This window comes from Mangifera indica, chromosome 17 (assembly GCF_011075055.1).
Source record: "Mangifera indica cultivar Alphonso chromosome 17, CATAS_Mindica_2.1, whole genome shotgun sequence".
Lineage (NCBI taxonomy): Eukaryota > Viridiplantae > Streptophyta > Magnoliopsida > Sapindales > Anacardiaceae > Mangifera > Mangifera indica.
Genome location: NC_058153.1, coordinates 12,003,542 through 12,028,920, shown reverse-complemented (window position 1 = coordinate 12,028,920; position 25,379 = coordinate 12,003,542). Strand labels below are relative to the sequence as shown.

At 32.0% G+C, this 25,379-nt stretch overlaps 5 non-coding genes across 5 annotated transcripts; all 5 read left to right on the top strand.

Annotated features, from left to right (window-relative positions):
- Window positions 1-6,878: 6,878 nt before the first annotated feature.
- On the top strand, window positions 6,879-7,074 carry LOC123201186. The gene has a single exon (XR_006498752.1). It is a non-coding gene; the product is annotated as a U2 spliceosomal RNA (small nuclear RNA).
- A 658-nt stretch (window positions 7,075-7,732) lies between these two features.
- LOC123201206 lies at window positions 7,733-7,849 on the top strand. The gene has a single exon (XR_006498770.1). It is a non-coding gene; the product is annotated as a U5 spliceosomal RNA (small nuclear RNA).
- Window positions 7,850-16,461: 8,612 nt separating this feature from the next.
- Window positions 16,462-16,581, top strand: LOC123201210. Its single transcript, XR_006498774.1, has one exon. It is a non-coding gene; the product is annotated as a U5 spliceosomal RNA (small nuclear RNA).
- Window positions 16,582-20,832: 4,251 nt separating this feature from the next.
- LOC123201188 lies at window positions 20,833-21,027 on the top strand. Its single transcript, XR_006498753.1, has one exon. It is a non-coding gene; the product is annotated as a U2 spliceosomal RNA (small nuclear RNA).
- Window positions 21,028-21,685: 658 nt separating this feature from the next.
- Window positions 21,686-21,802, top strand: LOC123201203. Its single transcript, XR_006498767.1, has one exon. It is a non-coding gene; the product is annotated as a U5 spliceosomal RNA (small nuclear RNA).
- The last annotated feature ends 3,577 nt before the right edge of the window (window positions 21,803-25,379 follow it).

The window sequence follows — 25,379 nt, the reverse complement described above, 5'->3', positions numbered from 1 at the left end:
TATGTATTTAAAGAGAAAATGACTGAAAATTAAGAAAAACTTTATTAAAATAATAAAAACAAAAGAGAAATTATGAGAAATTAATATGAACGAGTACCTCGTGGGTTGATCCGTATCCGTTGGGCTGAGAATGGGTTAAAAATCATCATTTATATAACACAACTTGTATCCGTTTTACCCGCACCCGTATCAACCCAGCCCGCATCCAACCCGACCCACTCGTTTGCTAGGTCTAATGATCATGTGTGACACCAAGTCAAATTATATTTTCGATTATATATAATTGGAATTTCAAATTTTATGATTAAATATACAAAATTATTTTGAAAAATTATACAATCATTAAGAATCAAACCAAGTTCATCTATTAGGAAATATGTACCACATAATTATGTATGACGGAGTGTTGTTTTGATGTTTATTTAAAGTATACCGATCGGACTGATCAAATCGAGAAAAACCAGTACTAGCCCCTTGATTGAGTTCAGGTTTAAAAAGATTGATTGTAATTTGCAAGGGTTCACAGATAAATATAATGACTATTTTCTATCTTATTAAAATGACACAAATTAAATGTGAAAACCGAGCTAATATTTACAATCTGTAATGTTGGAGTTGGTATAAATTATGTTTACAGGGACCAAATGAATGTTACTTAATGCAAGTACTCAGCTAGTATTTGCTTATATTAATGCAATCAGATCACTAGCAACCCTTTAGTGACGTTGTGCGTTGACTTGAATGAATTCAAGTTCAGGCTTTGAATTATGAATTCACTCTAAGTTTGAGCTGGTCTCAAACTCATCTCTATTTAAATAGAATCCACCTCTGTATATCTATTAGTATTCAACCATTTGTATTTGAATTGTTATTATTATTATTTTTATAATGTATATTGTTCTACTTAAACTCTAGATCAATTGGTGCTAATATAATGACTGCAGTATCGCATTATCAAACAAGTCATTTATCATACATTCTTCAAATGCATTAAATTTAGGTTTTAATTAACGATGGATTTGATCTAAAACAAGCCTCTAATCGACTTAAGCTTAGAGCAAAGCTATTTTCAATTTGAGTTTGTTCGAACTAATAGACAATATCATCGAAGGATCACAAATAAGATAAACAATATCCTTAAAGGGATATGCAATATCACTAAAAGAATAAATAAGGGAAATTATAAAAAATGGCCATAATACCCCCCCTCCCCCCCAATAAGCAAAAATGCCCAAATTCACTAATTTTAAGCAAAAATGCCCAAATTCACTATTCCTAAGCAAAAATGCCCATAGCTTTTTTTAAAATACCAAAATTACCCTTCCCCTCATATATATAAACCCCCTCACTCAGTAAATTCGACTCGAAAAAGACTATTCGTGAAAAATAAATAATGAGTTGGGGGGAAAGTTACTTTTTTGAAATTGTAGGGGCGCTAGTAGATTAGAAAATTACTAAAGCGGCAAGGGATAAATATTGGACCTGTTTATAGTAGAAATTTTTTCAGGGGGTAAATTGATATTTTTTCATGCCTAGGGTTTCTCAACGTGTAGTTTTCGAATTTTACGTCCGTTTTTTCTGTTTTAGGGTTTTTCAATATGTACTTATGAAAATTAAGATTTGTTTTTTCGTTTTTTGTGCTTTTTGGCATATTTTATGATGTAATGACGTAATTTCAGCTCAATATTTCGGTTTTTCATTTATAGGATATATCGATTCGTACTTTTCAGATTTCCGAACGATTTTTTGATTAGTGATATTCTTACGTATTTCAACTAATAGAGTTCGAATTTCAATTCCATCTTTTCGATTTTCACCTTTTTAGGATAAATCGAGTCTTTTTTTCAGATTTTCTAACGATTTTTCAATTATTCACATTCTATGACATTTCAACGTATAAAATTTAAATTTCATTTTCATTTTTTCAAATTTCACCATTTTATAATATATCGATTCGTATTTTCCAGATTTTCGAACGATTTTTCAATTGTTGATATTCTAGGGTATTTCAACATTTAGAATTTGAATTTCAGTTTCGTTTTTTCGAATTTCACCGTTTTAGGATATATCAACTCATATTTTGAAGATTTATGGTATTTTAAACTATAGAATTTGAATTTCAGTTTCGTTTTTTTGATTTTTGTCCTTTCAAGATATATCGATTCGTATTTTCAGATTTTCGACTGATTTTTCTATTGTTAACATTCTAGGGTATTTCAACATATAGAATTTGAATTTCATTTATATTTTTTTGAATTTCACCATTTTAAGATATATCGACTTGTATTTTTCAGATTTTCGAATGATTTTTCAATTGTTGACATTCTAGGGTATTTTAACGTTTAGAATTCGAATTTCAATTCCGTTTTTTTGAATTTCACCGTTTTAAGATATATCGACTCGTATTTTGAAAATTTTCGAATGATTTTTCGATTATTGACATTTTATGATATTTGAAAATATAGAATTTGAATTTTAGTTTTGTTTTTTTGATTTTTTTCTTCTTTTCAGGATACATCGATTCGTATTTTCAGATTTTCAGTTGATTTTTCCATTGTTAACATTCTAGGGTATTTCAATGTATAGAATTCGAATTTTATTTTCGTTTTTTTGAATTTCACTTTTTTAGGATATATCGACTCATGTTTGATAGTAACATCACTCAAATCATATATAAAATGAAATCAAATATATATCCATATGTAATGACAGATAAAGTACATCATACAACAAATATATACATAAGAACATATAAAAAATGATAAATAAATAACGAGCTAACTAAATATACACCTGTGAGCTACTCGATACAATGAAAATACAACTGCGATACTAAACGTCGATGCATGGAGGTAGACGACTCTCGGGATTCACAGCTTGCCTTCAAGACGTTTTCTTTTGTGAGAAATATCCTACAAAAATTTTAAAATTCGTAAGACATTCATAAAAAGCAAATATGTAAACAAATGTAGTAATGAAAAAAACATATAAAGATGAAAAATAGAAAACAATAAAAAAAGAAATGACAAAAGGTAAAAAATAAGATTTCGGTATCTTAAAATGGTCAAAATAAAAAAAACAAAAATGAAATTCAAATTCTATACTTTGAAATACTTTAAAATGTCAATAATCAAAAAATTCTTCAGAAATCTGGAAAATAGGAGTCGATATATCCTAAAACAGTGAAATTTGAAAAAACGAAATTCAAATTCAAATTCTAAATGTTGAAATACCCTAGAATGGCAACAATCAAAAACTGCTTCGAAAATCTAGAAAATAAGAGTCGAAATATCCTAAAACGGTAAAACTCGAAAAAATAGAATTGAAATTCAAATTCTACACGTTAAAATACCCTAGAATGTCAACATTCAAAAATCTGAAAAATACGAGTCGATATATCTTAAAATGGTGAAATTCAAAAAAATAGAAATGAAATTCGAATTCTATACGTTGAAATACCCTAGAATGTTAACAATGGAAAAATCATTCGAAAATCTGAAAATATGAGTCGATATATCCTAAAATGGTAAAACTCAAAAAAACGGAACTGAAATTTGAATTCTAAACGTTGAAATATCTTAGAATGGCAATAATCGAAATTTTTTTCGAAAATCTGGAAATACGATTTCGGTAAAAAATAAGATTTCGGTATCTTAAAATGGTGAAAATAAAAAAAGAGAACGGAAATTTGAATTCTAAACGTTGAAATACCCTAGAATGACAACAATTGAAAAATTCTTCGAAAATTTGGAAATATGAGTTGATATATCCTAAAACGATAAAACTCGAAAAAACGAAACTGAAATTCGAATTTTAAACTTTGAAATACCCTAGAATGGCAATAATCAAAAAATTCATCGGAAATCTGGAAAATACGAGTCGATATATCCTAAAACGGTAAAACTCGAAAAAACAAAACTAAAATTCAAATTTTAAACGTTGAAATACCCTAGAGTGACAACAATCAAAAAATTCTTTGAAAATCTGAAAAATACGAGTCTATATATCCTAAAACAGTAAAATTTGAAAAAACGGAATTGAAATTCGTAAAATGTGCCAAAAAAACACAAAATTTGAAAAATCGAATCTCAAACTCGAAAACTACATATGGAAAAACCGTAAAACAGAAAAAACAGATATAAAATTCAAAAACTAAACGTTGAGAAACCTTAGATAATTGAAATTTCCATTTACCCCCTAAAGAAATTCCTATTACAAATAGGTCCAATATTTATCCCTTGGCCCCTCAATAATTTTCTAATCCATTAGTGCCCCTGCAGTTTCAAAAAAGCAAATTCCCCCCCAACCCACTGTATACATGCAACAACCCACTGTTATGTGGCAAATTTCAGAAAAGCCCACTGTGGACTAAAGATCACCAACTCCTTAATGTTTTGAAAATGTTAATTAACCCCCCTAACCCACGATCAATCCCTGCTGATCGTGGGAGAATTCATTTGACCGTGGGAAACACTGTTCCCACGGTCGGCAGGTCGGACTGCCGATCGCGTGGAAGCATTTTCCGGCCAAAAATTGTCATTTCGGCCTCCAATTTCAACACAAATCAAGTCTACATAGACTATAACACAAAACCCCTCAATCAATTCAACGAAAACAACCAAGAATCAAAACATTTCAAGCATTGTTCAAAATCGAAACCCTAAAGTTTCAAACAGCAAAATTTCACTCAAATCTCAATAATATGAACAATAACTTGATTTAAACAATATTACGGAAGATATACTAACCTTCTTAGCCATTTTCGACTGCCGGAAAACACGAAAATTGCCGCAAAATTGTTGGAAAGCACGAAGACCGTGGGATGGCCGTGGGACAGTGGAAAATTTCGAATTTTCCACTGTCTTTGCATAGTAAAAATGCCCAAAGTTACCGTGGGAAGTGAGGAAATTTGTTGTGTTTATATATAGGGGCAGGTTTGTCATTTCACAAATGTTTGGCATTTTTGCTTTAACTTGAATATTTTGGGCAATTTCGCTTAAACCCCCTTACTTTTGGCTATTTATTATAATTTTCCAATAAATAATATCATCAGATAAACAAAGTAATAGATATCAAGGTGAAACTCTAGTTTAAAATTGATTCATTCAAGCCAATCCATAGATTTGTCAAGCCAGCTTGGATTATATCCACCCCTAGTCTTAATGGGTCAATATCTTCATCAAGATTGAACCTGGAGTGGAGTACAAGATTTATATTCTTCTTAAATCACTTTTACAATCAAATAATAACATGATTAAGGGACAAATAAACCTAGAAAAAGAGACCAAGCAAAGACAGAGCCGAAATGAAAAGAAGATACTTGATTCGTTCTATATAAGCTGAGCCTGAGGAAGTTCTGCCGCGAGAACGAGTTGAGTTTCCTGTTCGATATCCTCTACCTTTTAAACCCTTTTTCATGAAAATTTTCAACTTCCGGGGCTGAACAAAACTCAGAGACCTGCAGCTGTCACCACTAATTTATTGACTACCAGGTTGAAGGCACAAATTGGCGAACTAATTGGCAGCCAATATTGAATCAATGTTTTAGACTCGAACTGGGTATCGATCGCGTCAAGGAGTTGATTGACTTTGAATTGATGATATATAAAATAAAATATTAAAATAATATTTAACTAAATAAAATTATAGTACGATAATATGTAATGAATATTCTTTATAAAATTAATTTGAATAATTCTTAACAATGGTAAAATTTTTTACTCTAAAAGGTCAAAATAACTATTTCCCATCCAAATTTTGATGAACTAACAATGTTTCACTTTATGTTTGAAAAGTCTAATTTCCCACCTTTTGTCTATTTTGGTTAATAAATTTAGTTTGGTTTTTCAAAATTGACTATTTTGCGCCTTTTTTGGTTGAAATTATGAAACTACCTTTAAGAATTAATCCAAATTACTAATTAGTCTTTATTATTTATTAAAATTAGGAAAATATCATGAACAAATTTTAATTGTAAATATTTATTTTTTTATCATTTCATTTTCTTTCTTTTTTTTTTTGTTTATTCTCTCTTCATTGTCCTTTACCTCATCTCAACTTGACCACCAAGACATTCTTACCTATCATCACCTATACAATCTGACCAACACAATCCCCCATTCTCTCATCTCTTCTTCACCACCAACACATTCTCACTGCACACTAATAGCCACTGTAGCTCTGATGTTGTAAAGCTCGTGAAAGTCGTAGGTGTTAAAGTTTTGGCACCACATTGATGCAAACACCATTTTCCTTTCCAATTGTTGAAAAGAACACAAAAACAAATTGGTGAATACCCATGATTAGCTGCATACTAATCATGACATACGGCAAGATCAGTCATTGTTAAAGCTTAGTGAAACCAACTTTTCACAATAACTTTGCTTTATCCATTGGCCATCAATATATCCACATTTTCACAACTGAGATGTAATCAATATATATATATATTAATGAATCATTTCAAGAGAATAATATATTTATATAACACAGATTTAACTAGAATTCTTATTTATAAGATAAATGATAAAATGGTTTTTCATGGCTTAACCCTAAAATAACTTAGTGTCCGGCATTTTATTAATGAAATGGTTGCCAATAACAACACTATTCAGATACTTTGAATGCCGAAAACACCAAAGAGATTAATCCTAGTAAAATTTATTTGCTTTTAATTTCGCCTTCTCTCTCAGGATCTCACTTGCGAAAGTTCTGCAAACATATGATTGGCTTTTTGTTTATGTTTGTCAGGCGAACAATGAAACTGAACATGAGGCATGAGCCAGCAAAAGTAATAATTATTCCCACATCGAAAGAGAAGAGACAAGAGACAAAGCGGAATAGAGATATAAAAGAAGAAGTGAGATATATGGAAAAGCATACCTTTCTCGGCCTTTTGGCTAAGATCAAGTGTAGTATCTGTTCTTATCAGTTTAATATCTGATACGTGGGACATTGTCCCACATGATATTAAATTAATTTTTTTAGGGAGAGGATTCGTCACAGCAGCTTGCTGCTGGAATCCTCAGGCGTCGCTCACGCTTTGCACTACAGCAAGGGCCTGGCGCGCCCCTTCCAAGTCTAGTTAATTCTTATTTATATATAAACTGGTTTGACTAACAATTCTAGTTCTTTAGTCTGAATTTAACGATTTAGAAGACGGAAAAATATCTATATCGATATGTTAATGTTAAGGTTGGATTGTAGCTCCCAATTTACCCACTAAAGAGAGAACTCAAAGAATTTAGGGTTTCGGGTTATTATTTTAGGTTGTTATCTCCTATTTACATTTGTTAGGAAGAAAGGTACTATGTGCAACTACATTGTCTTGCTGAAATTTATGAGGTTTGAGCATTATAGCCAACTCACATTGTGGAATTTAGCTGGTTTATTACCTTCCTTATCGAGATGTGTTATTCTGCAGCCTGGATTGTGTATATGTTGCAAGTATTTGTGACACATGCTTATATATTTATTTGGGGGAAGAATTCGTTGAGAAGACAAATCCAGCTAGCTGTTGCTCCATTGTCTTTTTCGTATGAACAGAAGAGTGTAAAAGTGGAATTTCTGTCGGAGGAATTCACTATAAGAACAAAAGAAAATCCTGGAAATTGAGGTTTGATTTCAAGCTTTCATAATTCTCCCTCAGGTACTGCCACATCGACTGGGGGACAAATTCCTGAACCTGAGCTTAAGTATATAAAATGCAGGTAACACAAAACTTGAATCATGGAGCCGCGTGGTGAGAACAAAGCGAACTATTCTTTCGCCTTTTACTAAAGAATACCGTGTTCTCGCCGCTTTAAGCGGCACACCTTTATTTTTGGAGGGCATTACTCTCTTGAGTATGGCTCCCTTACCAATTTTAATTCCTAAATTTTCTTCTGTGAAATATACTTTTAATCTGTTTCTGGTTTTGTTTGTGTTAATCATCGAACATATTGGAGTTAAATATAATAGAAGAGCTAAATGACATCACAGAATCGTTTCTCTTGAGGCAATGACGCGCATCTATTGTTGGATTAATACTATTTCCACTTTCCCTCTTAACTGGGATCTGCCCTTGACTTTCAGGATTTCTGTCCTCGAATTTCTGAAAGGGCTTCCCCTCTTAACTGTGATCTGCCCTGGACTTTCAGGATTTATCCTCGCATTTCTGAAAGGGCTCCCCCCTGTGCAGTGCCCTAGGATCCAAACTTGACTAATTGCGCCAAGTCAACACGGTCAATTACCAAGTGATTCCAGTCAAAATATCGCAATTATTGGGAAGCATGCAATTCATTTAAGCATAAAGAAGAATTTTAATTTTATATTTAATGATTAAATAGACAAAATTAGTTTTACAGAAATTAACAATTGCTAAAACTTAAACTACTATGTACTGGTTGTCTGTCGAAACGGAAAAGACCTTGATCAACCTCTTAACTTGGTTTGAAATCGTTGATAGTAAGAAGTCACAAATAACTATAAGAACTATTTGTTAATAGAAGGGTTCACAATAAATGTAAAGACCTAGCCAGTATTTATTATCTAGAACAAGGAAGGAGAATATAAGAACGAAGTCAATAATACTTTATCTTAATGCAAGTACTAAGCTAGTATTTTTCTTATATGAATATCAATATATATTTGAACCTATCATTTTATTTTTATTTAGGAAAAAGAATTAAGCATTAGATCCGTTCATGAATCATGACACGAATTTTAGTCAAATGAATATATAAAAGCATTTGAGAGTTAGAATCCAAACCTTCGTCTTAAAAGCTTTAATACTTTACCAGTTTTGTTAACTCATGAGAATAAAAAGAAGTTACAACTTATTGTCAGCAAAATACTTGATCTTCACAACAAAGTCACAAGAAAAGATAAGAAAATAAAAAAATAATTCTCACTGAAACTCAATCAGATTGAAGAAAGCAGAGTTACAGAAACCCTAGCAAACATGAGAGAAAGGGAAGTGGAACAGTCAAAAGAATTCTCAGGAAATCTTTTCTACAAAATAAACTAGAGTTTCTATAGTCAGAGCAAAATATATTTCACTCGGAAATGACAATTCTGTCTCCACCAAGTTTATTTACAAGTCTGCCGTCATCACAAAAGATTAAGACACGCAAGGGCAGCAGAAAAAGAATATTACACACACACATTTTTATCCATCTTTATTTTTCTTGATATACTTTAATTAATATCAAGGGGTAGAATCAAGATAAGTTGGCTCGGACTTGAATTCATATTTAGCTTAAACAAGTTAAACTTGAGGTGAAGATCTACCTCAATAACTTGACTCTAGTTCGAGAGTCTATTGACATTGCCACACCAGAGTTCTTCTCCAACGATTATTTTTTTTCTTTAGGGATTCTTTTTCTCTTTTTTTTGGGTGTCCCTATTCATCATTTGAGTTGCCTTGAGTTTGAACTCAAGCCAATGTGTTGTGCAGCAATTCCTCAACTCAGGGTTAGCAATAATTACACTGGAAGCTTTTGGTCACTGTTTTTAAAACCAAACTACATTGACCGATTCAAAAAGAAACTGGCTCATGATTTGGTCTAGATTTTATGAGAAATTGGGTTAGTTAAAAACTCAGTCAAAACTGACGAATTGGTCAAAATCGATAAACACAGGTTTGACCATAATTAATGCCCTAGTTCAATATTTTTTCAGTTTATTGTTCAATTTTTTAGTGAAAACAATAATGACCACAGTATTTTACCCTGACAAGATTGATGTTGAAGTTGAATCTTCCAATATTATCAAAATTCTTTATCAAAGAGTTAATGGAAAATAGGATTTGTAATTTAAGGAAGTTCTCAACTCTTCAGGGTCTAAAAGGTTAGGAATACATATATTTAGGTAGACTCGACAATTCATATTATCGGGTTATATTCGTATTGTATCAATTCGAGTTTTAGATTGAAGACCTAAAACCCTAATTTGATCTGAAATAGAATCCTATCAAAATTTTTTAACCCTAAACTGAACCAAAATATATTTGTGTTGAATTGACCTGACCCAAAATAACTCTAATTATATAACAAGTAAAGTCATGTCGAAACACAATAGGTAATAATATGATTTAAATCAAAACAATACATTTCATCGAATGTTAAAAAATAACACAATTTATTACAAAATAATACACAAAAAGACATCCTTACTAAATTAAAATAGATAAAAAACATTTTGACACTAAATGACATTTTGTCAAAAAAATTGCTCTATTTCAAGTTAATAGTAATAATTTTCTTATTATCTCTTTATATAATCAATTGTAGAATTAAGGGTGTGCACAGTCCAATTTAGTGTGGTTTAAGAGTTTTTTCAAACTAAACTGAAAAAACAATTTTGAAAATTTTAAACTAAATCAAACCATATTAAGTTTCAAACTAAATTAAAAAAATACAGTTTGTTCCAGTATAGATTACAGTTTGAACTTATTAAAATCATTTATTTATAAATGTATATTATTTTATCAAATTAATTGAAGTATAGTTTTCTAGAACATAGTATTAACGTATAAATAAATATGAAATATATATAAAAATATACACATAAAGAAAATGACAAAATAAATATGAAAAAAACAAGTTGTACACCTAATTGTTTATTAAAATTTTTTATTAAATATAATTATATATATGTATAAAAAAAATGTAGTTTATAGTTTTGTTTGATTTGAAGATCGCTCATATTATATCACAAACTAAAAATTATTTTTTAAAAATTTATCAATCAAAATCAAACTATTTTATAAACCAAACAATAATTTTTAAATGGTTCAATTTGGTTTTATGATTTGAACCAAATTATGCACATCTTTAGTAGGGATAAAAAAAAAGAATATCATAATCAAGAATCTAAATAAGTTTATAATTTTAACTTTAAAATAATGCAATTAATACCCAGCGAGATTAGCAACCACTTGATAAAAATTTAAATATAATTTTCAATTTATATGATAAATGCGAATGTCATAAATATTAAAACTATTAACAAATATATGATACATCAAATATAATAAGTTCAAATAAGGAGTACTAACATTACACCAGTAAAAAAAAACTACAAATAATTTTTTTACAATTTTGTTAAAAAGAGTTATTAAACTAAAATGAATATCTTTGAGTGATGCGAATTTGATCTTTAATGATACAATATCGATTTCTTTATTGATTCAAATTAGGGATATAGATTTTATAGATTGAAATTCCTTTTATCAAATGAAAAAGATAAAGGATATTAGAGATTTTTTACTGTTTTGTAATATTTTATTTAAAATTTTTGAGTTAGTTTGGGTCAATTTGAGTTGGCTTCCTATCAACCTAACTTGACCCAATTTTTTAAGGGTCAGCTGAACTTGATCTGAACTACTTTTTATATAAAAAATTCATAACCTTAGCTCGATTTTTTTTTGTATCGTATTGTGTCAAGTTAACAGGTCGTGTCAAATTTTGACAGGTCTATATTTAGGCTAACAACTTTTTTTTTTTAGTTTATATCTCTTTTATTTTTTTCATACAAAAGAAGAATATCATTTGGGGTATGAGAATTGTTATTTTTGTTGGTATATATCTTTATGTATAAATTTATACAATCAATAATTAATAAAGCTATTTGTAACAGTTGCATCATTTGATCAAACCATGAATTAGTAGGATAATTGGTTCAATCACTAGTCTAGTTTTAAAAACATTGCTTTTGGTACATGTCTTTGAGCAATAATTCAAAGAACTTTTTCAGTTTTCCTTAATCACCTAATAGATAAACCAATCAATTTTATCACCTATCAAGAAATCAATCAATCACAATCAATCAATCAATCAATCCAAATAATCAAGCAATTAAGCAGTTAATTTTTTGTATTTTTCTTTTTGTACCTCATTTTATACTAGTATAAATACTAGTCCTTTGTACATGAAATCATATATAAGAAATACAATTAGGCCAAAGGACTATTTCCCATCCAAGTTTAGATGCATTTTCAAAATCACACCTATCTATTTAAAATCTCAATTAGGGTCAAGGACAAAACTATCATTTAATAAAAAAAATATTTTTAAAACTAAAGTTTTATTACATTTGCTCTCTTTAGTTTGAAAATCTCACAATTTTCTCCTATTCAAACTTTGAAAAATCAACATTCTTTCTTGGGGTTTGTAAACTATCATTAGAGACAGTGGTTTCTAGCTGTGTTAGCTTTCCCTCTCGCCTTATCTTTCCTTGTCGATCAAATCTCAACCATTGACAAAATAGATTTTCTCTAGTGAAGATAAAATTTTCTTTGTCAGAGAGTCTTCGTCCCACACAAAGATGACCTTTGAAGGCCTTAGATGAAGGTGACATAGTCGTTTGAGACCTCTGACAGTAGTCTTTGTCAGAGGAAATCTATTTCACTGGTGGTTGAGATTTGATCGATAGTGAGGGATAAACCGAGAGGGAGAGCCAACGAGGCTAGAGACAACGAACTTCGTCGTCTTTAATGACTATTTGCAAACCCTAAGGGAAAAATATTGATTTTTCAAAGTTTGGATGAGGAAAAATTGTGAGATTTTCAAATTGAAGTAGGTAAATGTAATAAAACTTTAGTTTTTTTAATTTTTTTTTGGTTAAATGATGATTTTACCCCTAACTCTAACTAAAATTTTAAACGGATGGGTGGGAATTTGAGCTTTTCAAACCTCATGGGTGAGACTTTGAGAACGTATCTAAATTTAGGTGGGAAATAGTCCTTTGGCCATACAATTCATTCATATTTTATCATTGTATTAGAGCCACCCACTTTGGCTTGAATATTTCTTCTTTTTTGGTAGACTTTGAGTTTGTAAATTCTCATTTATCATCATGTCCCAAGTGCAAGTTGATGTATCTCAACCTATTCATATCATCTTAGATGACATCAACTATAATTATTGGGCTCAATCCATGCGTAACTTTCTAAAAGGTCGCATGATGTGAAGATATGTCACCAATGAAATGTGCAAGCCTAAAAAGAAGCATAATGAATCCCAAGAAAAGTTTGAGACTCGACTTGAACAATGAGATTGCAATAATTCCAAGATTATATCTTGGATTTCAAATATTTTGAAAACCTCCAACAATATTATCTTTAGTCAATTTGAAGGTACCAAGGATCTTGTTTAAGTCAAACTTCATAATTTGAAACAACAACTTGGTGAGTTAATTCATAGCTCAAATTCGTGACTTGAGTTTGGTTCAAATCCATGGCTTGGATACATGGTTTGAGTTTCTTTTTCATTTATAAAACAATGTTGTTTTGTCTTAGATTTTGTCCATTATTAGGTAAAAGATATCGTTTTGTTAATGAACCGTGAATTCAAACCATAAATATGAGTTACAAATTCAAACCGAATTATTTTTTATTTAATTAAACTCGAGTCATTTTTAATTTTGACTTGACGAATTTAAGTTAAACTCAAATAGGATCATTTTTCATTCAAGTTAAACTCAAATCAATAAGTGTTTAGGTTTGGTTTAATTCATATCCACTTCTATATCAAGTAGTGCAACTCAAATCGCTTAATTGAGTTAAAACTATTCAAGCTCATACTCACCAATAATCATGATAACTCGCAACTTGTCATGTTTTCAGCCCTGCCCACATCCACTATTATTTATTTTTATAATATAACCACCCCACTATCCCATTATATATCAAACAAGACACTTCTCATTATACCTTCTGCAAACATAATTAATGCACTAAACTTAGGTTTTAATGGATCAGTTTCTTCATCCGAATAGAGCTTTGAGTGGAGCACAAGATTTAGTTCATCTTAAATCCCTAACAAACTTAGAAAAATAGAGCAAGCAAAGACAGTGCCAAAATGAAAAGAAGATATTTGATTTGTTATATAAGCTGAGCCTGAGGAAGTTCTGCTGCGAGCACGAGTTGCGGTTCCTGTTCCAAATCCTCTACCTCTTAAACCCTTTTCCTCTTTCGTAAAAATTTTCAACTTCCGGGGCTGAAAAAGGCTCAGAAACCTTCCCTCGTCATGCACTTGAACTCCAGTGCTCGGAACCAAAGTTGCAGCAGGCTGAACCTGGGCTGAACTTGGAAGAGAAAAAGAGAAGACCAAGATAAGAGAAATAAGCAAGAAAGCAAGAATAGAAGTGATCTTGGACATGATATATATACAGTTGTGGATTCAGAATTATTAAAAGATAAGCAGAGAGTGCAAATTAAAGCTATGGAAGATATATGGCCGTGTAGTTACTTGCAGAAATTTGCAAAAGGATTATGATTTTGTGAAAGTGAATTTTATTGAAACGGATTGTGTTGATCTTATAGAGTGAGATAGAAGGGAGGAGGTAGGCAATGAGGAAGAAAGTGACCTGCAATTGTCACCACTAATTTATTGACCGCCAAGTTGAAGGGACAAATTGGAGCACTAACTGGCGGCCAAGATTGAATCAATGTTTCGGACTCAAACCAGGCACTGAACGTAATTATTTAACACTTATTTTAAATTACTAATGGGTCTTTATTATTTAGTTAGATTATGAAAAATATTATGGATAAGTTTTAAATTACTAATTTCTCTTGTACTGGTGATTCTTTCTTCACCCTTCACCGCTTTTACCACTGCTACCTTTGTTTTTAGGAACCACACTCCTGGTTTTCTGGCATTGATGACATCTCTTGCTATTACTATGGCATCTTTGACTTCTTAATTTCTATCTCCAATTGTAGCTCTAAGAGCTGTTGTTGCAATTGTGAGAGAGTATTAAATAAGATATATTTTAATCTCATTTGATTTAATTCTAACTTGATTAAATTCAATATGATTTTGATTTGATTCATTCGGATTTAATATAGTTATGATTTGTTATATATTATTTTTACTATTTCATAGGATTATGATTATATTGTAATGTTATATATTGCATAATATTTATTCAATAATATTGATTGAATTCATAACTCAATTCATAATTATATGGACGCTTCTGCCATTGCTAAATTTATGCCTAATCTTGAGCTCCTTGAACTTCAGTTCTCCAAGATATCAGCTAGAGGCCTTCGCTTAATTTTTGAAGGGTGTTTGAATCTCGACTGTTTGGATTTATCTGGATGCTTAAAATTCACCAGTCGGGATATTGTCAGTACCACATCCAACTTGAAGAATTTGAAGCAGATTATAAAGCCAAATTTCTGGATTCCCAACAGAGAGGTTGTATGATGAGCGATTCCAAACCGATATTTTCCAAATTTGATTGGACATATTTCTTTGGAAAAAAAATACTTCTAGCATATACTGACTGACAGAACTCCTGACAAGAGGGTTCTCTCTTTCTCAAATATATAGTGCAAAATAAGCAACTCCGGGTTGAGCTGCTATCATATTTGATTTATGCAGTATTATATATGTTGTGTTACATTTCTGTACTGAATATCGATTCGATAAATGTTCTTGGATATCTCGTGAAATATATCTCATTGTTGAAGTTTCGGATTCGCCTTGGACTTGGTATCTGAGGTTCTTTTCGTGGACAGAATGCATCAATGGGAAATGAAGTCCACCTTTCCATGGATGGATTTATATCTTGTGAAATATATCTCTTTTATTTGTTGTTTGGATTCATTAGAGTCATTTAGAATATATGGATGGGCACTGGCCTTCGGAGAAGTGCCCTATTCCACTTATGCAGCCGGATTGCGGTGGTCGAATGCCTACCCTTATACTGGCGGCAGAAGGATATTGAATTCATCAAGATCCTGTGGCATGTTAGTTATTTCTCTTGAACAGTTGCTATCTTTTACTGTTAAGCTGGTTTAGAAAATTATAGTTAAACCTCGCAAACCTTAGTTTAAAATGAAGGATTAAAATTTTAGGGTTGCAAGGATTTTATTAATAGAGCAATGCTATGTGTACCCAATTTTGGTACACAATTCATGTACACAATGATGTGTCATCATGCAATTAGGTGATTTTAAAACATGTGTCACCATATGATAAAAAAATATCCAATCACATGATGACACCTCATCTGTGTACACAAATTGTGTACCAAAATTGGGTACACATAGTTTTATTGTTATTAATATTATACTCAAATAGAGTTAAGCCATTAGTTTGCAAAACTAAAGTTGGATTCAAATTTAGTTAGTTCAATCTCCAAAGTAGGCTCAATTTGGTTTGGTTCGATTCGAATTCGTTCAATTCAAATTTGAATCAAGTTTGAGTTGAAAAAGTTGCTTTGTCTTTTAAACCAAGTTGAATTTGAGTGAAAGGGTGTTCAGTTCGAATTCGGTTGGAATTTATAGCCCAAATTCATAGTTCAAATTCGGTTGCTCTAAAAGGCCTACACCGACAATGAATCATAATATATTACTTGTTTGCAACCGAGCAAGGCATTCTGTTTGTCCCACATTGACTGGAAGACAGAGCCCTGAACCTGAAGTTATGTATATAAAATGCAGTGAACTCTCAACTTAAATCATGGAGCCGCGTGGTGAGCACAAAGCGAACTATTCTTTCGCCTTTTACTAAAGAATACCGTGTGCTCGCCACTTGTTGCGGCATACCTCTATTTTTGGAGGGGTCCTACTCTCTTGAGTACGGTTCCCTTATGAAATTTAGTTTTTAAGTTTTCTTCAATCAAATATATTTCTAAACTGTTTCTGGTTTTGTTTGTGTTAATTTTTGGGCTATAAATCTTGTTACCGCAGCCGACATTAGCTATCTTATTGTAAGCTATATTTATGTATCAAACCGACCAGTTCAATGAGTCCTTGGTGTCCAGTCTGGTTTGAGTCAATTCACTCAGTTCAATCATCAACCCTAGCATGAACATGATCATTAGGTGGCAAAAAGGGCTGGTTACCCGGGTATAAGTTTTAGATTTTTGGACTTATATCCATTTTAGACTTGTGCCCACGGATAATAAATTTTTGCGGACGGGTTAGGTATGCGCATAGGTACTTGTGGGTCACCCATTGTTTTTTCTATTAACTTTCTTTTTCCACTTCAACAACAAACTCACAATACACTCAACACAAATTTTACATATTTTTTCTTCTTTTGATATGAAATGAACTCAAATTCACCCTAAAATTAAAAATTTATTGTGTTGAAAACAAATTTAAAAATATGAGCATTAAACATTTTATTATAAGTATTCATTCCATATTTAATGCTAAAATTCTTCAAATTTATAAAAAATATTATTATAATTTAAGATAAATTTTTATTCCTCCATAGAATATTTATGTATTTAAAGAGAAAATGATTGAAAATTAAGAAAAAAATTCATTAAAATAGTAAAAACAAAAGAGAAATAGTAAGAACTTAATATTAATTGGTAACCGATGGGTTGACCCGTACTTGTCGGGCAAAGTACGGGTTTAAAAATCATTATCCATATAACTCAACTTGTATCCATTTTACCGAAACTCGTATCGACCCAGCCCACATCCAACCCAACCCACCCGTTTGTCATGTCTAATGATCATGTGTGACACCAAGTCAAATTATATTTTCCATTATATATAATTGGAATTTCAAATTTTATAATTAAATATACAAAATTATTTTGAAAAATTATACAATTGTTAAGAATCAAACCGAGTTCATCTATTAGGAAATATGTACCACATAATTATGTATGACTGAATGTTGTTTTGATGTTTATTAAAGTAAACCAGTCGGACCGATCAGATCGAGGAAAACCTGTACTAGCCCCTCAATCGAGTCTAGGTCTAAAAAGATTGATTGTGATTTGCAGGGTTCACAAATAAATATAATGACTATTTGCTATCTTAATAAAATGACACAAATTAAATGTGAAAACCGAGCTAATATTTACTATCTGTAATGTTGGAGTTGGTATAAATTATGTTTATAGGGACCAAATGAATGTTACTTAATGCAAGTGCTTGGTTGGTATTTGTTTATATTAATGCAATCACATTGCTAGCATGTGATACCCTTAGGCGAATCCCACATCGATAAAGCACGGGAGAGATGCTGGGTCTGTCTATGTATCCCACATTGGTTAGTGGTGGGAGAATTTGAGTGGTTAAATAGTCTGTTGGCTCTTTAACTGTTAAGACACGTTTTGAGTTGTAAAGCCCAGAAGCAAACCCATGATGGACTGAGTGTCCAAAGTGGACAATATCTTGACAGTGGGCCGGGTTATTGGACTAGGGATATTACAAATGATATCAGAGCAGCTCCGCATGTCCTCTTGAACAATGGTGGGGCAAACCTCAGCGAGGATGCTGAGTCCCGTAAGGGGGGGTGTATGTGATACCCTTAGGCGAATCCCACATCGACAAAGCACGGGAGAGATGCTGGGTCTGTCTATGTATCCCACATTGGTTAGTGGTGGGAGAATTTGAGTGGTTAAATAGCCTGTAAGCTCCTTAACTGTTAAGACGTGTTTTGGGTTGCAAAGCCCAGAAGCAAACCCATGATGGACTGTGTGTCCAAAGTGGACAATATATTGACAGTGGGCCGGGTTATTGGACCAGGGATACCCTTTAGTGACATTGTAAATTGACTTGAATGAATCCGAGTTCAAGCTTTGAATTATGAATTCAATCTAAGTTTGGGCGAATCTCAAACTCATCTCTATTTAAATAGAATCCACCTCTATACATCTATTAGTATTCAACCATTTGTATTTGAATTTTTATTATTATTATTTTTATTAAGTATATTGTTCTAGTTAAACTCTAGAACAATTGGTGCTAGTATAACGACTGCAGCATCTCATTATCAAACATGTCATTTATCATACATTCTTTAAATGCATTAAATTTAGGTTTTAGTTAAGGATAGACTAATCTAAAACGAGTCTCTAATCGACTTAAGTTTAGATGAAAACTATTCTTAATTTGAGTTCATTCGAACTGATAGACAATATCATCGAAAGATCATAAGTGAGATATACAATATTATTAAAGGGATATGCAATATCACTGAAAAAATAAACAATATTACCAGATAAACATAGTAGATATCAAGCTGAAGCTCTAGTTAAAAATTGATTTATTCAAGCCAATCCACAGATTTGTCGAGCCAGCTTGGATTATATCCACCCCTAGTCTTAATGGGTCAATATCTTCATCAAGATTGAAACTTGAGTGGAGTACAAGATTTATATTCTTCTTAAATCCCTTTTACGATCAAATAATAACATGATTAAGGGACAAACAAACCTAGAAAAAGAGAGCAAGCAAAGGCAGAGCCGAAATGAAAAGGAGATACTTGATTTGTTCTATATAAGCTGAGCCCAAGGAAGTTCTGCCGCGAGAAAGAGTTGAGTCTCCTGTTCCATATCTTCTACCTTTGAAACTTTTTTTCATGAAAATTTTCAACTTCCGGGGCTGAACTAAACTCAGAGACCTGCAGCTGTCACCACTAATTTATTGACTACCAGGCTGAAGGCACAGATTGGAGAACTAATTGGCAGCCAATATTGAATCAATGTTTTAGACTCGAACTAGGTATAGATAGCGTCAAGGAGTCAATCGACTTTGAATTGATGACATATTAAATAAAATATTAGAATAATATTTAACTAAATAGAATTATGATACGATGATATGTAATGAATATTCTTTATTAAATGAATTTGAATAAGTTTTAACAATGGTAAAATTTTTTACTCTAAAAGGTCAAATAACTATTTCCAATCCAAATTTTGATGAAATCACAATGTTTCACTTTATGTTTGAAAAGTCTAATTTCCCACCTTTTATCCATTTGGGTTAATAAATTGAGTTTGGTTTTTCAAACTTGACTATTTTGCCCTTTTTTTCTTTGAAATTATGAAACTACTTTAACAATTAATCCAAATTACTAATCAGTCTTTATATTTAATAAAATTAGGAAAATATCATGAACAAATTTTAATTGTAAATATTTATTTTTTTATCATTTCATTTTCTTTAATTTTTTTGTTTATTCTCTCCTCATTGTTCCTTAGCTCATCTCGACTTGACCACGAAGACATTCTTGCCTATCATCACCTATACAATCTCACCAACACAATCCCCCATTCCCTCGTCTCTTCTTCACCACCAATACATTCTTACCGCCACTAGTAGCCATTGGAGCTTTGATATTGTCAAGCTTGCGAAGTCTTCGGTGTTAAAGTTTTGGCACCACATTGATGCAAACACCATTTTCCTTTCTAGTTGTTTAAAAAAACACAAAATAAAATTGGTGAATACCCATGATTAGTTGCATACTAGTGGCTCAATATAAACTGGCAAACGACAAGATCGGTCATCATCAAAGCTTAGTGAAACCAACCTTTCATAGTGGCTCTGCTTTATCGATTAACCATCAATATATTCACATTCTCAAAACTGAGAAAACCAAATTTGCTAGAGAGAGAGAATCATTACATCGAATGTATTTGTTAATGAATCGCTATTATATTTGTACAAGAGAATAATGTATTTATATAAGATTTTTATCTCTAAGACAAATTTTACTAGAATTCTTATTCATAAGATAAATGATAAAATGGTTCTTCACCTAAAAAAACTTAGTGTCCGGCATTTTATTAATAAAATGGCCGCCAATAACGACACTATTCAGATACTTTGAATACCGTAAACACCAAAGAGATTAATCCTAGAAAATTTTATTGCTTTTAATTTCGCCTTCTCTCTGGGATCTCACTTGCAAAAGTTCTGCAAACATATGATTGGCTTTTTGTTTATGTTTGTCAGGCGAACAATGAAACTGAACAAGAGGCATGAGCCAGCAAAAGTAATAATTATTCCCACATCGAAAGAGAAGAGAGAATAGGCAAAGCGGAATAGAGAAATAAAAGAAGAAGTGAGATATATAGAAAAGCATACCTTTCTCGGCCTTCTGGCTAAGATCAAGTGTAGTATCTGTTCTTATCAGTTTAATATCTGATACGTGGGACATTGTCCCACATGATTTAAAATTTATTTTTCTTGGGAGAGGATTCATCACAGTAGCTTGCTACTGGCATTCTCAGGCGTCACCCGTGCTTTGCACTACAGCAAGGCCCGGCGCACCCCTTCCAAGTCTAGTTAATTCTTATTTATATAAAAAACTGTTTTGACTAACAATTCTAGTTCTTTAGTCTGAATTTAACGATTTAGAAGACGGAAAAATATTTTTATCGATATGTTAATGTTAAGGTTGGATTGTGGCTCCCAATTTACCCACTAAAGAGAGAACTCAAAGAATTTAGGGTTTCGGGTTATTATTTTAGGTTGGTATCTCCTATTTACATCTGTTAGGAAGAAAGGTACTATGTGCAACTACATTGTCTTGCTGAAATTTATGAGGTTTGAGCATTATAGCCAACTCACATTGTGGAATTTAGCTGGTTTATTACCTTCCTTATCGAGATGTGTTATTCTGCAGCCTGGATTGTGTACATGTTGCAAGTATTTGTGACATATGCTTATATATTTATTTGGGGGAAGAATTCGTTGAGAAGACAAATCCAGCTAGCTGCTGCTCCATTGTCTTTTTCGTATGAGCAGAAGAGTGTAAAAGTGGAATTTCTGTCGGAGGAATTCACTATAAGAACAAAAGAAAATCCTGGAAATTGAGGTTTGATTTCAAGCTTTCATAATTCTCCCTCAGGTACTGCCACATCGACTGGGGACAAATTCCTGAACCTGAGCTTAAGTGTATAAAATGCAGGTAACACAAAACTTGAATCATGGAGCCGCGTGGTGAGAACAAAGCGAACTATTCTTTCGCCTTTTACTAAAGAATACCGTGTTCTCGCCGCTTTAAGCGGCATACCTTTATTTTTGGAGGGCATTACTCTCTTGAGTATGGCTCCCTTACCAATTTTAATTCCTAAATTTTCTTCTGTGAAATATACTTTTAATCTGTTTCTGGTTTTGTTTGTGTTAATCATCGAACATATTGGAGTTAAATATAATAGAAGAGCTAAATGACATCACAGAATCGTTTCTCTTGAGGCAATGACGCGCATCTATTGTTGGATTAATACTATTTCCACTTTCCCTCTTAACTGGGATCTGCCCTTGACTTTCAGGATTTCTGTCCTCGAATTTCTGAAAGGGCTTCCCCTCTTAACTGTGATCTGCCCTGGACTTTCAGGATTTGTCCTCGAATTTCTGAAAGGGCTCCCCCTGTGCAGTTCCCTAGGATCCAAACTTGACTAATTGCGCCAAGTCAACAGGTCAATTACCAAGTGATTCCAGTCAAAATATCGCAATTATTGGGAAGCATGCAATTCATTTAAGCATAAAGAAGAATTTTAATTTTATATTTAATGATTAAATAGACAAATTTAGTTTTACAAAAATTTACAATTGCTAAAACTTAAACTACTATGTACTGGTTGTCGTCAAAACAGAAAAGACCTTGATCAACCTCTTAACTGCCAGAAATCAATGATAGTAAGAAGTCACAAATAACTATAAGAACTATGTGTTAATATAAGGGTTCACAATAAATGTAAAGACCTAGCCAGTATTTACTTTCTATAATAAGGATGGAGAATATAAGAACGAAATCAATAATACTTTATTGTTAATGTTTTATTTTACCGAGTTCGAATATTAATAAGAGATTCGGATCGATTTTCAGTCAAGAATTGCACAAGAACCATATAAAAAACCATACACAAATCAACACACCAAATTTACTTGGTTTTGGTTCAAAAGATTAGATTTTTACATCCAAGGCAGAGAAATCTTCTAGCAAATCCACTAATTAATAAGAAAAATAGTACAACTTACAGATCCATAAGCCAATCTAGCATTACAGACACAAACAAAAATAAATCCAGCCTTGCCGACTCAAATCGTTCCTAAACCCGAGCACCACAGTGACCTTGTACACAGACTCAAGAATTTAAACAGCTAGATCTAAGAAAATATAATGGATTCATGCATTTTTTATAAACCCTAGCAGAGAAGATACGAGGAACCAGAGAGAAAACATATTCACACCCAAAGGCAGCCTATTTTCCTTCTAAGAAACAACCAACGAAAAATGCCTTTCTTTCTTCACTTTCTCAAAACCAACTAATGGTTTATATCCATTAGTTAAAACACTTAATCAAGCAAAGACAAAACTGCCCCTAGACAATAACTATAGCCTAAACTTTGCTCAAACTTTTGCTCCTAATTACAAGACTGCCATTAGTTTTTATGTCACAGATTCACAAAACTTCACCTTGACAAAAAATTAGCATATCTAAGGACTCCTCTGTAGACCACAACATACTTACACTGAACAAATTTTGAGCAAATTTAGGGCATCCTTAAACTTACTAAATGGCACAGGCTTTGTTAAGATATCAGTTGGATTGACATCTGTTAATATTTTCTTCACATTAACTTTACTAGCAGCCAACACATCTCTGATGAAATGTAGCCTTACATCAATGTTTTAATCCTCTCATGAAATGCAAAATTTCTGGGCAAGTAAATAGCACTCTATGAATCATTGAAGACTTCTGAAACATCAATATTCAGCCACAACTCAGAAATAATTCCTTCAGCCACAGTGCTTCTTTAATTGCTTCAATTAATGCTATATATTCAGCCTTAGTTGTTGAAAGTGCCATAATGTGTTACAAATTACACTTCCAATTTACAACATTTCCACCAAAGGTGAAAATATAACCAGTGAGGGATCTCTTTTTATCAAGATCAGCTACAAAATCTGAATCACAAAATCTTTTCACACAAAAATAGGTTAGTAGCATCAGCAGTATAACACAAGCCATAATCAGATGCACCCTTCAAATACCTCAATAACCATTTTGTTGCATTCCAATGTTCTTTACCTGGATTACTCATAAATCTGTTAACAAGACTAATTGCATTTGCTATATCAGGTCTAGTAAATATCATTGCATACGTTAGACTTCCTACCACATTAGAATATGATATATTCTTCATGAAATCAGATTCATCAGAAGACAACAATCCAATAGATTTTAATTTAAAATGAGCACCCATAGGAACATTCACACACTTTGCATTAATTATATGGTATAGTTCAAGTACTTTTCTAATATAAGCAGATTGAGACAAAATCAAACATTGTTTCAATCTATTCCTACTTATATCCATACCTAGTATTCTCTTCGTAGGATCCAAGTCCTTCATTTCAAATTCAGAATTCAACATACATTTCAAATCAAGTAAAACATTCATATCCTTAGAAGCTATAAGCATGTCATCCACATAAATCTGTAAATATACAAAATTGCCATTTTCAATTTTCTTAAAACAAACACAATGATCATAACTGCATCTGGAAAATCCAGTTGAAAGAACAAAATCATCAAATCTTTTGTACCATTGTCTAGGTGACTGTTTAAGGCCATACAAAGATTTATAAAGTAAACAAACCTTATTTTCATTACCAGGTTTCACAAACCCTTTAGGTTGTTCCATGTACATTCGTTCTTCTAATTTTCTATGCAAAAAGGCAGTAGTAACATCCATTTGTTCTCATTCTAAATCAAACAAAACAATAATAAATAACATTAGTCTAACAGATATATGCTTTACCACATGAGAGAATACCCCAATATAATCAATGTCTTCTCTTTGTGAGAAGCCTTTAACAACAACTCTTGTTTTAGATCTTGCTTGTTCAACACCAGATATACCGTGTTTTCTTTTGAAAATACATTTACATCCAATTACTTTTTTACCCTTAGGTTTATCTACAAGTGACCATGTGTAATTTTTCTGTAGAGAAGCTATCTCAGTCTTTATAGTTTTCATCCAATTATCCCTGTATTTACGTTTATACACTTGCTTGAAATTAATAGGTTCATCCATTTCTATCACATCACCTATCTGTAATGCATATGAAATGAGATTTGCATGTGCATACCTAGAAGGTAATCTTATTTCCCTTCTAACCCTATCTTTAGCAAGTTAGTAATTGGATAAATTAGGACTACTATTAGTTGAGGACTTTCTTCTTGACTCGGTAGTGGTGGTTACTGATTCAAGTTTGAGATTTTGTACTTTGAAACAAGAATTGAATCCAAACCCAATTCAGGTCTACCATAAACTCTTGAGATTGCCTGTGAAAATTTGATTGTGGTGTCTCCTCCTCAATTTGAACTTGTCTTCACTGACTGCCAACAAACAAATCTTTATAAAATTTTGATTCATTAAAGACTACATCCCTACTTATTCACATTTTTTATCATCAATCAACCACAATTTACAGCCTTTTGTGCCTGTAGGATAACCCAAAAAAGCAGCTTTTAAAGCCTTAAGATTTAATTTTCCTTGATTTACATGAACATATGCAAGACATCCAAAGGGTTTCATATGGCTTAATGATGGTGGTTTTTTATTCCAAAGTTCTATAGGTGTTTTAAAATTCAATGCTGATAGAGGTGATCTA